This window comes from Ursus arctos, unplaced genomic scaffold, assembly GCF_023065955.2.
Source record: "Ursus arctos isolate Adak ecotype North America unplaced genomic scaffold, UrsArc2.0 scaffold_17, whole genome shotgun sequence".
Lineage (NCBI taxonomy): Eukaryota > Metazoa > Chordata > Mammalia > Carnivora > Ursidae > Ursus > Ursus arctos.
In genome coordinates, this window is record NW_026622841.1 from 188,493 (window position 1) to 208,191 (window position 19,699).

Sequence of the window (19,699 nt, forward strand, 5' to 3'; positions counted from 1 at the left end):
ATATGATCTTGACAGTCCTCGCCCAAGTGGGGCACTTATGCCCCACCCCTTCAACCTGGGCAGAACTTTGTGGCTGCCTCCACCAATAAAGTATGGCAGAAGTAATGCCATGTGACTTCCAAGACTAGAGCATAAAAATGCTACTTGCTTCTGCCTGCTCTCTGGGTACCATCACGCTTAGAATCCAGACACCATGTCACGAGGAAGCTCAACTAGCCCACATGGAGATGTTCCAACATCAATCACCAGACATGTGAGGGAAGACACTTCTAGACACCTGACTGTCAAGTCACCCCAGCCTTTGAGTCTTCCCAGATGAGGAACAGAAACAAGCCATCTCCCCTGCTCTGGTCTGAACTCAACGTTCAAAGAATTACGAGTTTTAATCAAATGTTTTATTCTATGAGGTTCTGGGGTGATTTGGTATACATCAACAGTAACTAAAATATAACCCAGCAGAATATAAACTTAAGTCTATGGTGATATAAATAATTACACTGAAAATCTGATGAGGAACAGTATATGTACATGATTTCCAAGCACCACCCTAAAAATTACTTAATAATAACCAATGGAAAGGGGCGCCTGGGTGGCTCAGTCGGTTTGGCGTCCAACTCTTGATATGGGCTCAGGTTATGATCTCAGGGCCGTGAGATCGAGCCCAGTGTCAGGCTCCATCCACATTGGGCATGGAGTCTCTGCTTAAGAGTCTCTTTCCCTCTCCCTCAGCCCCTCCCCTCCCTTCTAAATACATACATACATACATACATACATACCAAAGGAAAAAGTAATTCACAGAAGTCTGGTAGACTTCTTAGACCAAATTAATAGACACTCTACAAAATAACTAGCCTATAATATTCAAAAGTGTCCAGACCACACAAAGTAGCCCTATTCATAACAGCCAAAACGTGGAAACCATGCAAACCTCCTTCAAATGGTAAATGGATAAACGAAATGTGGTATGCCCATACAAAAGAATGCTACTTGGCAATAAAAACTAGGTACTGATGCATGCCACAACATGAATGAATCTCAAAAACATTATGCTACATGAAAGCCAGATGCAAAAGGTCTCACATTGTCTGACTCCATTTATGTGAAATATTCAGAAGAGACAACTCTACAGAGATAGAAGGTAGGTTAGCAGTTGGCTGGGACTGGAAACAGGTTTTTTGGAGTATGCCAGAAATGTTCTATCATTAGACTGTGGTGATGGCTATACAACTCTATATGAATTACACCCTTTTAAAAAAAGATCATGGAGGGAAAACTAAGGAACTGTTTCCCAATGGAAGAGACTAAAAATACAATGTGCAATTCTAAGTAGCTTCTTTTACCAGAAATGTTATTGGAGCACTGGCAAAATTTCAATGGGATCTGAAGATTCAATGATAATAACGTACTGATTTCCTGATTCTGATGACTGTATTCTGCATATGCAGAAGTATGCTCTTATTGTAGGAAACAGACAATATTTGGGTAATGTGGCATCTTGTTTGGCAACTTACTTTCAGATGTTTCAGGGGAAACAGTTCTTTGCATTATATTTGCAATTTTCTATGAATCTGCAACTATTTCAAGTTGTTTTTTTTTTTAATGTGTAAGCTATCGAAGCTAAAAAACGAGTCAAATCAAATTAAAGAACACCAGGTTAAAATAATGAATGCCAATCTTTAATTACCAGAACAGTAACTTTTAAAGATTGATAGTATTCACTGGCAGTGAAACTAAGTAGAAAAATCATAATTTCTACAATTTTAGAGGGCAATTTGGCTGTACCAACCAAGATTTTAAATGACAATGTCTACGAGTCAGCAATTTCACTTTTACAGCCCTCTTGTAATCCTTCCTCCCCCAGCGCATACTTGGTGCCCCTCTGAGTTTACATTTCTTGCATGGCACCAGTTTCCAATGATCTATTTACATATCTATTTCTCTTATTAGACTAAACTTCTTCAGGGTAGGAATCATGTTTTCTTTGCATGTCTGGGGCCTATTAGAGAGTGTAATATACAGCAAATGTTCAAAATGAGGGAACAGAAGAGATAAAACAGAAAAGATCATAAGACATGCAGAGAGTGCCAAAAAGGCTATGGGAAAGTTAGAGTCGGAGCCCAAAATAGTCTTAGGTTAACAGATTGGCATCAAAAAAGATTGAGGTAAAGGAAAAGTCTCAATATATTTGGCCAAAAGTAAAGCCAAAAAAGGTAGATTGGAATCAAATGGATGGGGTTGGGGGGGAGGAAGGGTTAACAAGTAAGAGGGATGAATTCCCAGTGGGTACAAAGGAAACACAAAGTTTCTGAGAAGCTAATTTGGAATGAGTTTTCCAAATTTCACTATCTATGTCTAAAGTAGATCTTAGGTTCAGCAGAAGGAGAGACTGAAGGATCATTTAGCATTTTATAACTGAAGAATACTAAATCCTAGGAAATAAAGTAAAAAAGTAATAAAATTATTAAAAACGAAACACACTGAATTGGATCCTAGCCTTCAAAAGCCTCAGCTAGGGGTGCCTAGGTGGCCCAGTAGGTTGGGCCTCTACCTCTTGATCGCAGCTCAGATCTTGATCACAGGGTCATGAGTTCAAGCCCCAAAGCCTCACCTAACAGGAGCTTGTCAAGAACCTGATGATGATGTTCCTAAAAACTAAACAAAAGGTCACTTTCAAGCCCACACTGGCTTCTTTGGCCAGAGCAAGCCTCAACAAAAACTATTGTTAGATGCTTTCCACCCAACTCTAGCAGACTTCCTTTCATTTCCTCCTTAAAGTTCCATTATCCTCTCTACCCTTCAAGGTTCTCCCTTCCCCAGAACTGGTTGTTAAACAGAACTGTCCAAGGTTAAGACCATCATCCCCATGTATCTGAAACAAGGAAGCTAAACGTGTTGCTTGCAAAAAAGTATGGCTTTACATAATAGGCACTGATCTTATTACAGGGTTTTGAGAAGCATGGCATACAAGGATTGGTGGACTTTCAGAAGCACTGGTTTAGGGATTGGCCGATTATCTGAGGCTGGTTCCTGGAGGCTAACTCTCAGGAGGATACTGAAATGAGGCTGTCAGTGATTGGGCAAGTTTTAATCGCCCTGTAGTTACTTGTTCAAGGGTTGGGAGTAGGACCAAGAAAATGTCAGTCTTCTTTCCTGAATCTGGAGAACAGGAACTTTGTATTCTCGAATGTAAGCACCCCCATTTCCTCACCACTGTTACTGTGGTTCACCCCAAAACAAGCACGTTAAATCTGTACCTTCACCATTAGGAAACATTAGACGAACACGGATGCACTAATTGATCAACCTCAGTTCAGAGCAAATTACCTTTAATGTCAATGTGTGGTACACATGGACCCACCAAAAATTCCACTCATGTGCACAAGAAAATATTATTTCCCAAAGGGGCATTTACAGGGTTTCTTTTGTTGTTTTTTAGTATCATGGTCATTTAAGAACATTGCATTCTGGAAAAAATACACTCCAAAAAATTAGTGGTTCTGGTAATAAATAATACTTTTTAAGCCACAGAACTTTGGAGTTCCTGTGAAATCTAAGTTCTCAAAGGATTTCACATGAGTGCCAACACTACATCATGGTCTCACCAGCAAAGACTCTGGAACTGTCCTTCCTGCGTTCAAATCAGTTCCACAACTTGTAACTGCGTCATCTCTGGTGAGTCACTTACTCCCCGGGCCTCGGGTGCCTACCTGAAAAACAGGAGAGTACAAGCTGCTGCCACAAGCAGTTTGTAAGGATGAAGGAGTTAACACAAGAACAGCGCTGAGACTCCAAAAATCTCATGCAATGTCCCGACCACTGCAATACAGGACTTCTGTTTTCAGCAACTTAAAGAATACACAATACTTGTGGCATCGATGTTCCCAGACCTGCGCCTTCCGCAAGCCATGAGCCTTCGGGTCTGCTAGCGTGTAACACACGGCCCTAACACGTGTGTGACAGCCAGAGTGGAGGACACGCAGAACGCTGGGAACCTGGCCCCTCAAAGGGACCACACCCATACACTCACCAAGAGCCTATGGCAAACCCGAGTTCAGAAGGCGCCCAGGGATCTCTCCAGGTAAATAAATATCTTGCCACAACTCCCCCTTCACCTACCATAACCAATCAACTCGTAACCCTAAATGCACCTCTCAGTCAAAATCCTGTCCATCGTCCAGAGCAGCACCATGTCCCCTTCTACACTCAGATCCGTCACTTCCACGCGGAAAGACCACCAACTCCAACCGAAATATCCAAGTGCAGCCTGCCAGCTGTCCAGTGATGGCTCTGGGTAGTTACACATGTATTCCTTACCTCCGACCCAAGATGTAGCTGCACTTTTCACAAGCCCCGCGAGTTACATGCGGCCCCACTGGGACCCAGACTCCCAACCCTACAGACTGCAGTAAACCCGGGTGTTCCCCGCAGGTCTTCTGCACCTGCCTCCGGGCAGGGGAAGTCCGCTACCCTCCCTCCCACAGGCTGTGATTACCCTTCTATTCAATTATAACGAGTTAACAGCATTCCAGCAAATCCGCTCACGTTCACAGAAAACACCTAAAATATCTATCAGTACGCAAGTGCCCACGATCTGAACCGGCAGGTCTCATCTCTGACGTTCCAAAGCCAAACGTTAGCAGAAATTCTGCAACACAACCTACGTCAACGCAGTCGGCAAAGGCAGATGATGAAAAGTTAGCATTTTAATGTCAACATCTGCATAGCCATCATCCCCGTTCACGCCCGGAGCGCGGGGCTGCCGGGCTGCCCTCCCACTGCCCTCTCCGCCCGGAGTGAAACCGCCCCAGGCCAGAGCTCCCCGCCACCGGACCCGCACGGCCCACCTCGGCGGTCACTCCAGGCTGCCCCCGGGAGAGGCTCCGGGTAGCCGGGCTGCGGGGAGGCGCGCCCCGCGGGGGCGGCTGTCCCCACCACCCTCCCCGCGCCCAGCTGCTCCTCTCCGCGCGGCCCGCCCCCCGCCCCCCACCCCCCTCCCCTGGCGACCACCCCTGACGCCCACGTGACGCAGAGGGATGACGGGCGCCCTCCGAGCCGCGAACCCCGCGCCCGGAGAACGTCGCGGGATTCATGAGGCTGCCGTGGGCCGCGGGCTGTGGGCGGGGCGGGGCGGAGCCGCGGCCGCCGTCGGGACTCCGCGGGCCTGGGCCGGGCAGGGCCGGGGGCGTCGCCGCGGGGCTGGGCCGGGGTCGTACCTACCGCTGGGCGCCCGCAGCGCCGCCGCCGAGTCCCCCGCCGCCTCTCGCCGCGCCGCCGCGGCCCGCCGGGGCCCCGCGCCCGCGCCCGCCTCCGCCCCGCGCGGCGGGACCCCCGCCTCGGCGCGCGCCCACCTCCGCGCGACCCCGTCCCCTCCTCCCAGCACGGCCAGAAAGAGAAAATGGCGCTCGATTTGCCTCCGGAAGTGACGCGCGCCCTCATTTGCATGCCAGTACAGCCAGCCAATGGGGGGAGAGTGTGCATGGGACCCCCTGGGCACTGTCCCACAGGACCCTTGGGGCCCCTGCCTGAAGCTGGACTAAAGGCTCTGGAGTGGGAGTGGGGGTCCCCTGTTGGAGCCCCCGCCCCTAACCCCCTTCCTGCCACAGTGGGCTGACTTGCCAGCCTCTCACTAGCATCTCTGCAAACTCTCGAGAGAGTTTGAGTAGGTGATGACGTCATTGGAGGGGGTGGGGCGAGGATGTCATCACCCACGTGACCCATCACGTGGGCTCACCAGAGCTTTGACTTCATTTGCATGGAATGGGGGTGGAGCTAGTGGCAGTAGCAGGAATGGCTGGCCCCGCCCACATCTCAGAGCCAATAGGAAGCCAGCTGTGAGGGGAATCCTGCGCTGCCATTGGAGAACACAAGTTGGGCTATTAGAAGTTTGACAAGTGTGCCCTTGAAATTGACACATATTGGGGAACTGACTGGATGGGGGGCTCCTGACCTCACGATTCTTCTCTGAGAAAATTGTCATACTTTTTCTTGAGAATTCTGATTTTTTCGTTAGAGCTACTATCTGTTGTGTAGGGAAGAGGTTAATTGCATACATTTGGAAAAACTCTTAAGTGGCCTAAAAGTTCACTTTTGCCCAGATTTTAATTGCGAAGCAATATTCTATTTCTCAAAATGAGTGAATACATGGAGTAGGAACTTTCAGAATAGGTTTGGGTCTTCATCCATTGAGTCAGACTTGTGGGGGAAGATAAGGACCACACCGCCCTCAGGGATCTTGCACTTTAATGAGAAGCCCGGTGTCAGGCAAACACCTCCTTTTTCTTACCCGGTCCCTGTCCTAGTCCTGCTCTTTAATGACCATTCCAGGCCTTTCCCTCCTCAGTGACGCTCTCTGGGCAACGCCCGCCCTTCCTCAACTTCATTTTCGGCAGAAGACCACGCCTCCTTCTGCAACACCAAGACCATCAGACTTGGTCTTCCTCCACCTCCCGCCGCGCCGTGCACACCCCTTTCCTCAACAGCCACCCTGACCTTAGAGCGCGTTTCAGAGGGTGTGTCTGCCCATGTTCCCTCCAGTCGGTCCTTCCTTGGACCTGTTCGCCATGCCTAGCACTTCATGTTCAGTCACCCCCTCCCATAATTTCAGCTTCTCCCTCTTTACTGGGACCTTCTGCTCAGTACAGCCCAGTGACCAAAAATATAACAGGCACTAAATAACTGTCTGAATTAATTTAAAAATGTGTTAAATTCTGGACTTATATTACATGACCGCAGTTTGCGTTTTTGTCCCTACAGGAACACAAGCCACAATTGAAGGAGAGTTTGATCTTTATATTTATTTATGAATTATGATTTAATGTGATAATGAATCACAGTGCTAAATGGGTATGATATCCCTATATATCTTCCTTGAAATCATGGTGTGATTAAAAGTAAAGTTAAAGACTTTTATCCCCCCTTGATCCAGATCAAGGTAATCTAAAGAGAGCATTTGGTCACATTTCTCCCAACCGTGACTGGACTCTGGACTCTACATTCTCATGCTCTCTTGCCACAGCCCTCACCACTCTGCGCAAACTCCTGGGTCACCAGTGACCGCGTAATTGTTAGACCCAAGAACAGACGTGAGTCCTAACCCTTCATTTGTAGTCGCTCTCCCTCTCCTGAAGCCCTTCTCTCCCTGACAACTCCCAGATGTGGCCCTTCATCTCCAGGCTCTCTGACTATTCCTCATCTTCATCAGCTTCCCTCCCTCAGCCCATCGTTGAACGTGGGTCTCCAGGATTATGCCCACTTTCATTCATTTTTCAACACATATTCATCACCCAGATCCTGTGTGCCAGGCACTGTACTAGGTACTGGAAGACCCGTCTCTCTCATTTTATTACTCTGCATACTCTCCCTTCTTAATATCAATTGCACATTCAAATTTCATTATTTCAATTCCAAATCTATATATGTACCTCTTTCCTAGGCTTCACTTTTATTTTTCTGGCTGCCAATCGGGCAGCCCCACTTGGGTCTCCTATAGGCACCTCAGATTTAAAATGTTCCAAATAACCCATCATCCCTCTTTGTAATTACAGTAAGCAGTGTGCTTAACTGTCCTTCATTTTCCCATCTCCAGTTTTCCAATTTTATATCCTAAACATTCCTCAAATCTCTTGTCTCACCAGCAGCCTTGGAATTCAGGTCACCTCCTGAGGAACACCAACACAAGCACCTACGTTATCTCCAGCTTTGGCTCCTCAGGGACATTCTCTAGTCAGCCACCATAGAGATGTAGCTAAGACAAACTGGACCCCGCCATTCCCTTTCCTATCTTCAGCCATTCCACATCCTTCTCAAGTCCAGTAGTCGGCATGGCACACAGGCTCTCCAAGCTTGACCAGTCCCAGCCCATCTCCTGCTACCAGAAACACCCCTGTGTCCATGTAATTCTTGTCCTCCCCACCACCTGAACTAATTTTCATTCCATTGCCATTTGAGGCTGAGCTCTGCTGCCCCCTCTTCTAGGAAGATCTCCCTGACCACTACCACTCCATGCAGAAACATCACAAAACATGGCAGATACTTCTCCTTGGTATTCCAGAACATTCTGTGTGTCTGTCACTGCACTCAATGGGTTGTTTCATCACCATCTGCTGATGTGTTTGTCTCTCAGGAAGTGCTGTGCCAACAGGAACTATGTCTTTTCTTCACCATTGTATCCCTGGTGCCTAGGTTACTTTAAGAAATATAAAATAAATATTTTAATAAATATAAGACAACTTTCATAAATGTTGAATAAAAGTTTTCTCTCATCTTATTATGAAAACATTGTAAAAATATTGAAAAGTTTAAATAGTTATATAGTGGGCACCATCACGAAGATCTCACCGTTAACATCCTGCTCCCTTTGCTGTATCACCCAGCTGTCCAACTATGCATCTCTTGATCCATCCTCTTTTTTTTTTTTTGATGCATTCAAAGAAAATTGCTGACATCAGTCCACTACATCCCTAAATACCTCAGCATGGATATATAATGAATGCTGTTTCAAAGCACAATCAACAGCTTTGATGCTGTTGAAGGATCGTCCCTCCCCACCACAGAAGGAATGGGCAATATGACCCAGTGGAACTTGTCAAGATTATTTTCAGAGACTCAGGAAAGTGCATAGCAGAGATGTCAGCAAGTCATGTGACAGCACACATGAGTTTGTTCTGCTTTTCCTCAACTGACTTGGTGTCCGTACAAGTACAGATGCTTTGATTTTAGTCGTTCAGTTGGGTTTAAAAGTGAAGATGCTATGCTGAATCCTTCCTACTCTCTCATCTAGTTCACCCCATAATCAGAATCAGCACTTGTAATATAACTGTCCAGCATAAAGAGAGCAATCTGGGTGACCACAGAACACAGAAAAATCTTAAACTAGCCCCAGAGCCTGACAGGTCAGCCCACGGGTACCTTTGTGCAAATTTAAAAGCAGGGAAGCCCTTTGGTCTTGTGCTGCCCAGAGGGCCCTCACGTGGAGAAAGAAGTGCCTTTATATGTGAGGGAAGGGGGGGAGCATCCTATCATCTGAGACACAGACCTGGGTGAATAGAGTGGGCTTGATTTCCGCTCCCACCCCACCCCCACCTCGGCTTGTCTCCATGGGGACTGTGCACAGCACACAACTATATTTGGCAGCCCTGGTTGATCTGTCAACAAAATGTACACATGCTCATCTACAATAAAATAAGTGGCTAAGGTTAATCTAAAACCACTGAAATTTCTATAGAAAAGAGGGACAGTTATTCCTCGAGAACAACTTACATCTAACCATGCCTTTCTTGACTCTATTCTATATATATTTTTGTGTGTCTACTAGGTACCAAGGAGACAGTGATGAACAGAAAACGAAAGATTGGAATCCGGTGGAGGAGAACACCATCAGTGAAATAGCTACACAATGACGGTTTAATTACAAACTGAGGTAAACACCCTGAAGAAGGTATGCTCTCCAAGCATCTGTGATGCAGAAACCTGGTCTACAGTAGCAGTCTTAAGGAAGCGACAACCTGAAGTCAGAGGGACAAGAAAACATTAGTGGATCAAAGCCGTGAGACGTGGTAAGGGGAGGTGACTCCAAACAGCAGGAACAGCCCCTGCAACGGCCCTGTCCCTGGAGGGAGCATGGCCTAGGCAGATTGATGAAAGAAACCAGAACAACTGAAGTGCGGATCATGAGGAGAAAAACTCTACAAGAGTAGGTGAGGGACCAGATCATGAAGCCACTTGGGTCTTCCTAAGACCAGTGAGAAGCCAATTAAGTGTTTTCACCAGGTGGGTTGATAGAATTAGATTTGTATCTGAAAAGTATAGCTGGCTATAGCAGGGAGGAAAGAATAGAGATGGGAGAAGGGTAGATGTAGGAACAAGAGTTAAGAGCTTGTTGGAGTGGAAGGTGGAAGGTGGAAGATGATGGTAGTTTGGAGCTGATATTAGGGTAGGAGCTCTGAAGATGAAGAGAAGCAGACAGCTGTGAGAGATATTTAGGGGGCGAAGTGAACAAGACATGGTAATAGTTTGGACACTGCTGTGAGTGAAGTGTCAGGAAGGAAAGCATTGAACAGCTAAACACTAAATAATCCAATTGAATATGGGCAGAGGCCCTGAACAGACATTTCTCCAAAGAAGACATCCCAATGGCCAACAGATACGAAAAGATGTTCAACTTCACTAATAATCAGGGAAATGCAAATCAAAATCACAATGAGATATTACCTCACAGCCATCAGAATGGCTAGAATCAAAAAGACAAGAAATAACCAGTGTTGGTGAAGACGTGGAGAAAGGGGAACCCTCATGCACTGTTGGTGGGAAAGCAAACTGGTGTAGCCACTGTGGACAGAGCATGGAGGTTCTTCAAAAAATAAAAAATAGAAATACCACATGATCCAGTAATTTTACTACTGGATACTTACCCAAAGAAAACAAAAACACAAATGTAAAAAGATACATGCACCTTTATGTTTATTGCAGCATTATTTACAAGAGCCAAGATATGGAAGCAGCCCAAGTGTCCATCTATGATGAATGGATGGAGAAGATGTGGTGTGTATCTACAGTGCAACATTAGTCAGCTGTAAAAAAGAATGAGATCTTGCCATCTGTGACATGGATGGACCTAGAGGGTATGCTAAGGGAAATAAGTTAGAGAAACACAAATACTATATGATTTCACTTATACATGAATCTAAAAATCAAAACAAATGAACAAACACACCTGTAAATACAGAGAACAAACTGATGGTTGCCAGAGGGGAGGAGGGAAGGGAAATAAGCGAAATGGGTGAAGAGGAGTGGAGGCACAGGATTTCAGTTACGGAATGAATAAATCACAGGAATAAAAGGTACAGCACAGGGAATATAATCAGGTATCGTCATAGTGTTGTGTGGTGACAGCTGGTAGCTAGGCTTGCAGTGAGCACAGCACCGCTATAAAGATGTTGAATCATTAATGTACACCTGAAACTAATGTAACAGTGTGTGCCAATTGTACTCAAACAAAATAAATAAGTATTTTTTAATGCAAAACCTCAAAAGAGAGGAAAACAGACACTGGAAACAGGAAAGAGAATGAGGGATCACAGATTTGGTCCTGACCATGTTGGATATGGCTCTTAAGACCTCAAGGTGTCTGGATCTGAATTTTATATTCAGATTATATTATTATTATTATATAAATAATATATATTATAAAATATATAGTATATATAATATTATATATGTTTCATATTTCTACCCAGAAATAAAAATTTAAAGTTACCATAATGTAGATGATAATTAAGCTGTGAACATGGATGACAGAGAGGAAAGAACTGAACACAAAGGTTCTAGTACAAAAAAGGCACTAGATAAAGGTTGCTTCCTGGAGTCCCTTCAACCCCATGATTCTATATTTCAATACAATAATAAAGTTAAAATACGAACCACTTTGTAGACAACCACCTTCTAGGTTTATTATGACGATATAATAATAGGATAAACTTGTAAAGTGTCTATATAGTTGGTGTTGGTGGGTTTTATTTTTGGTGAAAAAATTATATGTATATTTAGCCAGCTGGACTCAGTTTAGATGATTCCAATTTTGTTGGCAACATCCAAAGCATCAAAGTCAGGAGCCAGTCGGACATACGGCTTCTTCTCTCCATCAGGCCTGATTAGGGTGTTGATGTCGGCCACATCAATGTCCTAGAGCTTCTTCACAGCCTGTTCGATCGCGTGCCAGTTGGCCTTGACATCCACAATGAACACAAGTGTGTGGTTGTCTTCTGCTTTCTTCTGGCTGACTCAGTATAGCATAGTGATCAACCTTGTTTCTCCTGGGGGCACTCTTTCGAGGATATCTGGGCTGCCATCACAGACTCAGTGTCTTGGGTCATCAGAATGCAGGTAACGTGCAGACCTTCTTTCTGTTTTGTGGATGCCTTTCAGCACCAATTTCTTGGCCTTCAAAGCTCCTTTGTTTTGGCTTTGGCTTTGGCTTTGGGAGGGGCAAGGGATTCCTTCTGCACCTTCCACGCCATCTTTGTGAAAGATCCCGTGCCAATAGAAAGTAATCCTATCATAATTAATTCTACAAATCATTTCTTCAGAAGAAAATTTTCAGATATGTTAATTTAGATTATCTACATGAACAATAGTGACACTACAGGGAGGGTTGACAGAGTCAGTCTTGGTGTGGTGCATGACCAGTGTAATTCAGCTTACACTGGTATGGCAAACACAACCAAGGAATCAATGGGAAAATAACCAGTGGAATAACGGTGTAGTCCAGGAACCACAGGAGGAGCAACTTACCCAGGCAGGCATTGGGAAGAGCTGGCTGGGGAAGCGATGTCTGTACTGAAGATGTAATCAGGTGAAGAGAGAAACAGAAGAGTATTCCAGGTAGAAAGTGGCCTGTCCCAAAGCCCAAAAGGAAAAGAGACCAAGACACGTTACAGAGAATAAAAGAAGGTCAATTTGGTTACCAGTGCAAGAGAGAGGAGGCTGGAAAACCAATCAGGGATAGATTATGTCCAATTACGAAGAGTGGATTTATTTCCAAGGGCAATGGGGAGCCATGAAAGGTTTTAAGGCAAGAGGGTGATCTAAATAAGTGTATGGTTTGGAAAGGTCACTCCAGTTTCAGTTTTTAGCACCTGTTTGTTTCAGACAGTCTCATAATCTACATAAATCCAGTTTGTCATGTGAAAAAATGAAGACCGGGGCACCTGGGTGGCTCAGTCGTTAAGCGTCTGCCTTCGGCTCAGGTGGTGATCCCAGGGTCCTGGGATGAGTCCCACATCGGGCTCCCAGCTCAGTGGGAAGCCTGCTTCTCCCTCTCCCACCCCCCTGCTTGTGTTCCCTCTCTCGCTGTCTCTCTCTGTCAAATAAATTTTAAAAATCTTCAAAAAAAAAAAAGAAGAAAGAAAGAAAGAAGGAAGGAAGGAAGGAAGGAAGGAAGGAAAGAAAGAGAGAGAGAGAGAGACCACCCAAGTGAGAACACAGTTGCCATTTATTCAGATCCTGCCCTAACAAGTGAGTCATCCACCATTGCTTGCATTTGGTAGAAACTCAGGAGTGGGTGGGAGAGGATGCTCTGGTTGGAGGCTATTGGCACAGGGAAGTTGGAAGTGGCTAAGCAGACTTGTGACAGCTTATGTCTGGGAGGCATACAGGTGTGGGGAGTGCACTTCCTCTGGCTGGCCCCAATTTGGAAGAGGAGAGAACAGGAGAAGCTGGCAGTCATTGACCAAGTGCTGCCCATCCTGGGCTGGTGGCTGCAGAGACTGTTGTAAATGTCCATTTGTACATTTAGTCTCCCAGTTCCCCTCCCCTCTGGGTCTTTCTGACACCTGTGAGAGGCTGACCAGTTCATGGGAGGCTGGGGACCTTCACCCCTTGGGGACTGTCTCATTGCCTCCACAGTCAGTCATATCATGAGATGTGTTCTTTCGGTTGCTGTGTCATCATGGCAATCATCTGACCTGAGAGAGAAGCATTCAAGATCAGACAGAATGGGACAGATCAGCGTCATGACTACTGTGACAACGACAAGAACAATTCATAGTCATGTCTTTTTTTTTAGAGGCAGGGGAGGGGCAGAAGGAGAGGGACAGAGAGAATCTCAAGTAGTCTCCACACCCAGCACAGAGCCTGACACGGGGCTCAATCCCACAACCCCGAGATCATGACCTGAGCTTAAATCAAGAGTCAGACACGTAACTGGCTGAGCCACCCAGGTGCTCCCAATTCTTAGTCTTGTAGGGTGCTATGGAACTAAGGACCCCATTTGTCCAACCCAGACAAGAGGAAAAAATCCCATAGGCCATGAGGATTAACGTTGAAGAGACAAATAGCTTTTCCTTATGGCAAGGCATGGTCTGTTCTGCTTTGCCTGCTTCATCGATCCCAGTAGAGCAAGAAGCATCAGCAGTGGTACAGATACTGCCCTGACCAGCCAACAAGGACTCTAGACCAAGTCCCACCACCTGTCACCACTTATGCCAGCTCTTCAGGGCAACAGTGGTCACAGCTCCTCTAGGGGAAACAGTAGCTCTCCTTCTCTTTGTAGAGTTCCCACCTTTGGGAACATTGCTCTGGTTGTTGGCCTCACAGTGAATCAGAAAGCCATCCAGGAAAAGTGCCTGAATAATCAAGGTAGCCTCATTTTAGAGCTCATGACTGAGTTAGGGTTTCCAGCCTGTTGGTCTCTAAAATTAGGACCTCTGTGTATAGACAAGCCTCAGAGTACTTTTCCTAAAGTGAATGAGATGTTAGTCTGAGGCAAGCAGCACCAACTCTCCTGGCCCCTAAAAGAGTAGTATCCAGCCAGGGCACATGGAGATCCAGGAACAGAGGACTTGCCTATGACATAGTGGCTGTGTATTTGGAACTCTGTTGTTCTCTTTCAGGTGATGGGTATTTTGCCCATTGCTCTATGAAGGTTATTGAATTAAAATTTAGAATTACCTGGAGTCTGATCAATAGATTTTAATAATTGATTCTTTATCTGGGAGAGAGGGACATGGACGAAGTCACAGGCTAGGAAGATTTATGATGAGGAACTAACTGATTCACACAATTAAGGAAGCTGAGAAGTCCCACAATCTGTTGTGTGAGCTGAAGACCCAGAAAACCTATGGTGCAATGCCAGTCCACATCCTGTTGGTATGAATCCTGGTCCAAGGCAGAAGACTGCGTCCAGCTCACACAGGCAGGCAGGAAGAAAAAGGAGCTAATTCCTCCTTCCTATTCAGGCCCTCAGTGGCTTGAATGATGCCCACCCATATTGGGGAGGGCAATCTGCTTTACAGAGTTCACCAATTCAATCTTATCTAGAAATACACTCACAGACACACACAGAAATAATGCTTGGTCTGGGTACCCCATAATCTTCATACATAAAATTAACCATCACAATGGGATACCGCCTGGAACCAAAGTTTCAAGGGCCTTTTAAATATCTTCAACAGATGACTGGATTAAGAAGTTGTGGTCCATATATACAATGGAATATTACTCAGCTATCAGAAAGAACGAGTTCTCAACATTTGCTGCAACATGGACAGCACTGGAGGAGATAATGCTAAGTGAAATAAGTCAAGCAGAGAAAGACAACTATCATATGGTTTCTCTCATCTATAGAACAGAAGAACTAGGAAGATCGGTAGGGGAAGAAAGGGATAAAGAAAGGGGGGTAATCAGAAGGGGAATGAAACATGAGAGACTATGGACTATGAGAAACAAACTGAGGGCCTCAGAGGGGAGGGGGGTGGGGGAATGGGATAGACCGGTGATGAGTATTAAGGAGGGCACGTATTGCATGGTGCACTGGGTGTCATACGCAACTAATGAATCATGGAACTTTACATCAGAAACCAGGGATGTACTGTATGGTGACTAACATAATATAATAAAAAAAACATTAAAATTAAAAAATAATAAATAAATAAATATCTTCAATGGGTTTTATCTGGCTTCCACTCTCCATGGGATTTGAATATGTTTTAGTTACTATATGCATATTTTCAGGATGGGTTGAAGTATTTTCTTGCCAAAAAGCTGTAGCCCTTTACAGTTGCTGAAAACTTTGATTTTGTTTCCAACCAGGGCATCCCAACTTTTATATCAACTGATCCAGTCGCACACTGTAGGAACCATTAGGAAAGAGCTCTGTAAAGAGTTACTACTTGCTCAAAAACTATACCACCTCTGCCATCCACAATATTCTGGAAAGGCTGAAAGAGCCAAAGGCATCCTTAAATTAAAACTAGCAAAATTTTCAGAAACCCTGAGTTCCTTTGGCCAAAAGCACGCCACTAGTCCTTATAGCCACATGGTTTACTCCCTCAAGGACACATCAGTTACCCTATGACCTGGTAATGCCGATAGCCTATGCATTTAGGGACTTCACCTCTGCTACTAAATCCTGCCCTGCTACACACAGACATGGGAAAATATTGCAAGGAACTCATGTACCGCCCCCTCCATCACTAGCAGGTGAAGGATGCCTTCCCACCACATCATTCTAAACAGCTTCTTCATGACTTTCAATCCCAAGGTTTTGTATATTGGAAGACACATCTGAGAAAACTGCTCTTGAACTTCATTGGAGGGTCTCTCACCATCTATCACTAACAACAAATCCAGCAGTAAAACTCAAGAGAGTCAGATTTCACAATTTGGTTCATGATTCACAGCTAAAGAAGCAATCCAGAATTCCATCCAGCTGGAAGACTATTTCAACAAGGGACTTTGAACTTCACAGATTCCCTAGAAGCAGCCTATTTTCAGAAGCAGGCAGTAGACCAGAAACCATTAGAGCAAGCTGATGACATCACAGAGTGGAGCACTTCCACCCCAGGCTGTAGTAAGTGACGGGCTTTCCTGGAAGTTGAGTTAAAATTCCCATGGCTTGTCTGGATTGTTCTTCCAGAAATAGATGATGGGGAGTTTCATAGTTAGGGATGACAAGGAAGGAGGCTGGTGAAGAGCCTTCCTCAGGTTCCAGAATGCCTGATTGTTTTTAAGCTCTAGGAGGAAAGGTCCCTCAGTCCCTCCCTGAAAACTTAGTCAATTCATAAAGGAGGTGTCACAATCTCAGGAAAAAATGGCCTGCATTGTCTGTAATATCCAGTTACACCTGGAAATCCTCCCAAATGTCACTTTGTGAGGGGCCTGGGTTAAGCATGATAGTCTTTAGTCTATCAGAAGAGTGTTCTTTCCCCCCTGACATAGGTCATACCCTAAATAATGGGCTGTGTTTCTGCAAAATTATAATTTATCTTTTGAAAGTTGATGTCCCTTCTCTACAAAGGCTGAAAGTAAATGGAATCCTTCTCATAGGCTTTGTTCTCTGAGCAAATGTAGACGGCCATCTACTATAGTGTCAGCACTGAATCATGAGAGTGATTCAGATCCTTTATGTCTTGATTAAGGACCTGGGCACAATAGGAGGAAGGGTCAGTGAGCCCCTGGGGCATAACCATTCAGGTATACTGTTGTGCTCCCCAGGTAAAGGTGAAAGGCACTGTGTGTCTTCATCAAGGGGCACACTGAAAAGGACAAAGACCCACCACACTGAGCAAGTGGCTTTAGGAGGAACTGACAACAGGATGGTATGTGGGTTAGTGGGAAGGGGAAATGACAACTTTATTGATGCCCAAATCCTTGATCAAGTTGATATCCTCACCTATTTTGTCCGTTCACTGAAAGAATAGGAGTTTACAGGGGCGAGTATGGGGCATCAGAAGTCCATGGATGAGAGACCTTCAGCTAGAGGCTGGATCTTTCCTTTGCTTCTGGTTTCAAGGAATATGAGGGAAGTTCAGATAGTGGTTCTAGTCGAGGTAGGATCTAGTTGAACTTTTATAGGTTCTGATCCAATTATTTTTCCTATGTCCATGTCCATGGAATATTTATACTTGTCAGGTACAGCATCAAAATCTTTATCTAGGGTCTGCATCAAATATCATGGACAAGGCAGACACAGCTTGGTGATGAAGACAAGAGTTGTCTGGGATTCAAGAATAGTCCCCATGGTGTACATTTATGGTCCAATCGATTTTTACAGGAAATGTTTCAAGTATGGCTTTTAGAAGATGTCAACCTACTTTTCTGACTATCTTTGGACTGCTTTATCATGAAAACGGGGATCCTCTAGGTCTCTTTCCAGGTCAGTCCCATTGACTTTTGCCATCCAGGATTTAGAATATGAAATTCTGTTGATATAGGTCAGATAACCCTGGGTCATATGGATCAAAAAGAATTCTAAATCCTATGAATAGTTGCTGGTCTTATCTGGGTTCAGAGAAATCCTTAACTATAGTTTTTAATTAGTCTTGGGTCCAAGGATTAATTCCATAGTTACCTACATATCTGGCTTATGGAAGGAAAAATCTCTAGAGGCAACTGGTAATTTGGGGTTTTAAGAGAATTGTTGGGAAAGTGTAGGGTGTCTGGATGATGGGAAGAAGAGGACAGAGTCAATGGAGATGCAGATAGAGAGCAACCAGGGACAAGAGGGGACCTGGGCATAGGAGGCACTCCCCAGGGGGATGAGTCTAGCTGGTTGTTGCTGAAGTGTGTCAAGTTGTTCATTAGCTTTGGTTAGATAATCTTCTAGTGAAATAATTTTCTATTCAAAATATAATTTGGAGGGTGCCGCATACTAATTAAGCAATGCTGCCCGTCTGGGCCTAAGAAATCTTATTTCCTTTCTTTTCTAAATACCTCTCAAATGAACATTTTTTCAAGCCATATGTTCCTCACACTGGCCTGAATCATCCTTGGTGAAGTTATGTCATTGAGAAAGACAGGCACAAGTGTTCAGATTATAAACAAGAGTACCTATAAGAAGTAGGGGTTTCCTGGAGGAGAGGCTCTAGACTTGGCACATGGGAGCTGGTGAAGGCTGGTAGCAATGTGATGGTCATGCACCTTGTGTCTCAGGTCCCCACCTAACAGTTGGCCCAGCAGGTGGGAAACCAGAGGAAATGGTCTCTCTGAATCAAAGCCAGGCTCTCAGAACACAAGGCTGGGACAGAAGGATAACCTCATCTGGTTTCATTGCTAACCCACAGCAGTCTATCCAAGAAGACACCAGTCCATGGGAACTACAAACCAGTGGTCTGTGAGGCTGGCTCAAACCACAGGCTCACGGGCCTATGCTGGAGTTCTACTCTGCAATTTTTATCATTATGACCAAAACACTTTAGACAAAACAACACAAAGCCAGAATGCAGGGACACCTGGCTGCCTCAGATAGTAGAGCACATGACTTTTGATCTCAGTGGTATGAGTTTGAGCCCCACTTTGGGTGTAGAGCTTACTTAAAAATAAAATCTTAGGGGCGCCTGGGTGGCGCAGTCATTAAGCGTCTGCCTTCGGCTCAGGGCATGATCCCGGCGTTATGGGATCGAGCCCCACATCAGGCTCCTCCGCTATGAGCCTGCTTCTTCCTCTCCCACTCCCCCTGCTTGTGTTTCCTCTCTCGCTGGCTGTCTGTCAAATAAATAAAATCTTTAAAAAAATAAAATAAAAAAATAAAATCTTAAAAAAAAATAAAAAGCAAGAATGCAAAGACAGCAAAAGGGAAGGAAAGGAATGGTCTGATCCCACCAAGGATGCCACACAAACAGGAACCCATAACAAGATCTGGGAAAAAACATGAGAATAGCTTAGAAATTCCAATCAAAGATTGCAGAGTTCAGTTCCCCTGCCAGCTTACCACAGGGGCCTCTGTGGGGACCACACTTGGTCAGAGGTGGGGCTGCTGTGACAGACAGAGAGCAGACTGGACCTTGGCAGAGCCTGCCTAACTGTGGAAATAAATGGAGGCCACACGAATGGGAAGAAGCAGAGGTTATTTATTCAAAGCTTGCTATGGACAAGGGGTCAGCCACAACACTTGGTTTGTCAGACCCTCAGTGCGGAACAAAGGACACCTCGGGTGTGTCCTGATGGAGCCTGTGGACCTGGGGATGCTGTAAGTGGGTCCTGGAAGTGGGGCATCCAATCTCATGGGCTTAGGGAGGAAATCTGGCTTTCTCTGTGCCAGAAGCAGGGGTGGAAAATGGGGCAGCTGTAGTCACTGACCAAGTCCCATTGTCATACATACTCTGGCCATCACCATTTGTATGTATATTCTCTCAGTCAGGATCTACAGCCATTGTTTTTGTTGATGTTGTTCTTGTTGTTTTTAAAGATTTATTTGAGAGAGAGA

At 45.1% G+C, this 19,699-nt stretch overlaps 1 protein-coding gene across 5 annotated transcripts in view; it reads right to left on the bottom strand.

The window, feature by feature from the left end:
- The window catches only part of ADNP2 (ADNP homeobox 2), a 29,893-nt gene extending 24,601 nt beyond the window's left edge, over positions 1-5,292 (bottom strand). For 2 of the 5 annotated variants that reach the window (XM_057313293.1, XM_057313290.1), the window contains exon 1: positions 3,603-4,952. The gene's annotated coding sequence lies outside the window, so the exon portion shown is untranslated. Of the gene's footprint in view, positions 1-3,602; positions 4,953-5,213 lie in introns of those variants that run through there. The other 3 variants (XM_057313291.1, XM_057313292.1, XM_026496550.4) reach the window with 3 other exon arrangements.
- Between the last annotated feature and the right edge of the window lie 14,407 nt (positions 5,293-19,699).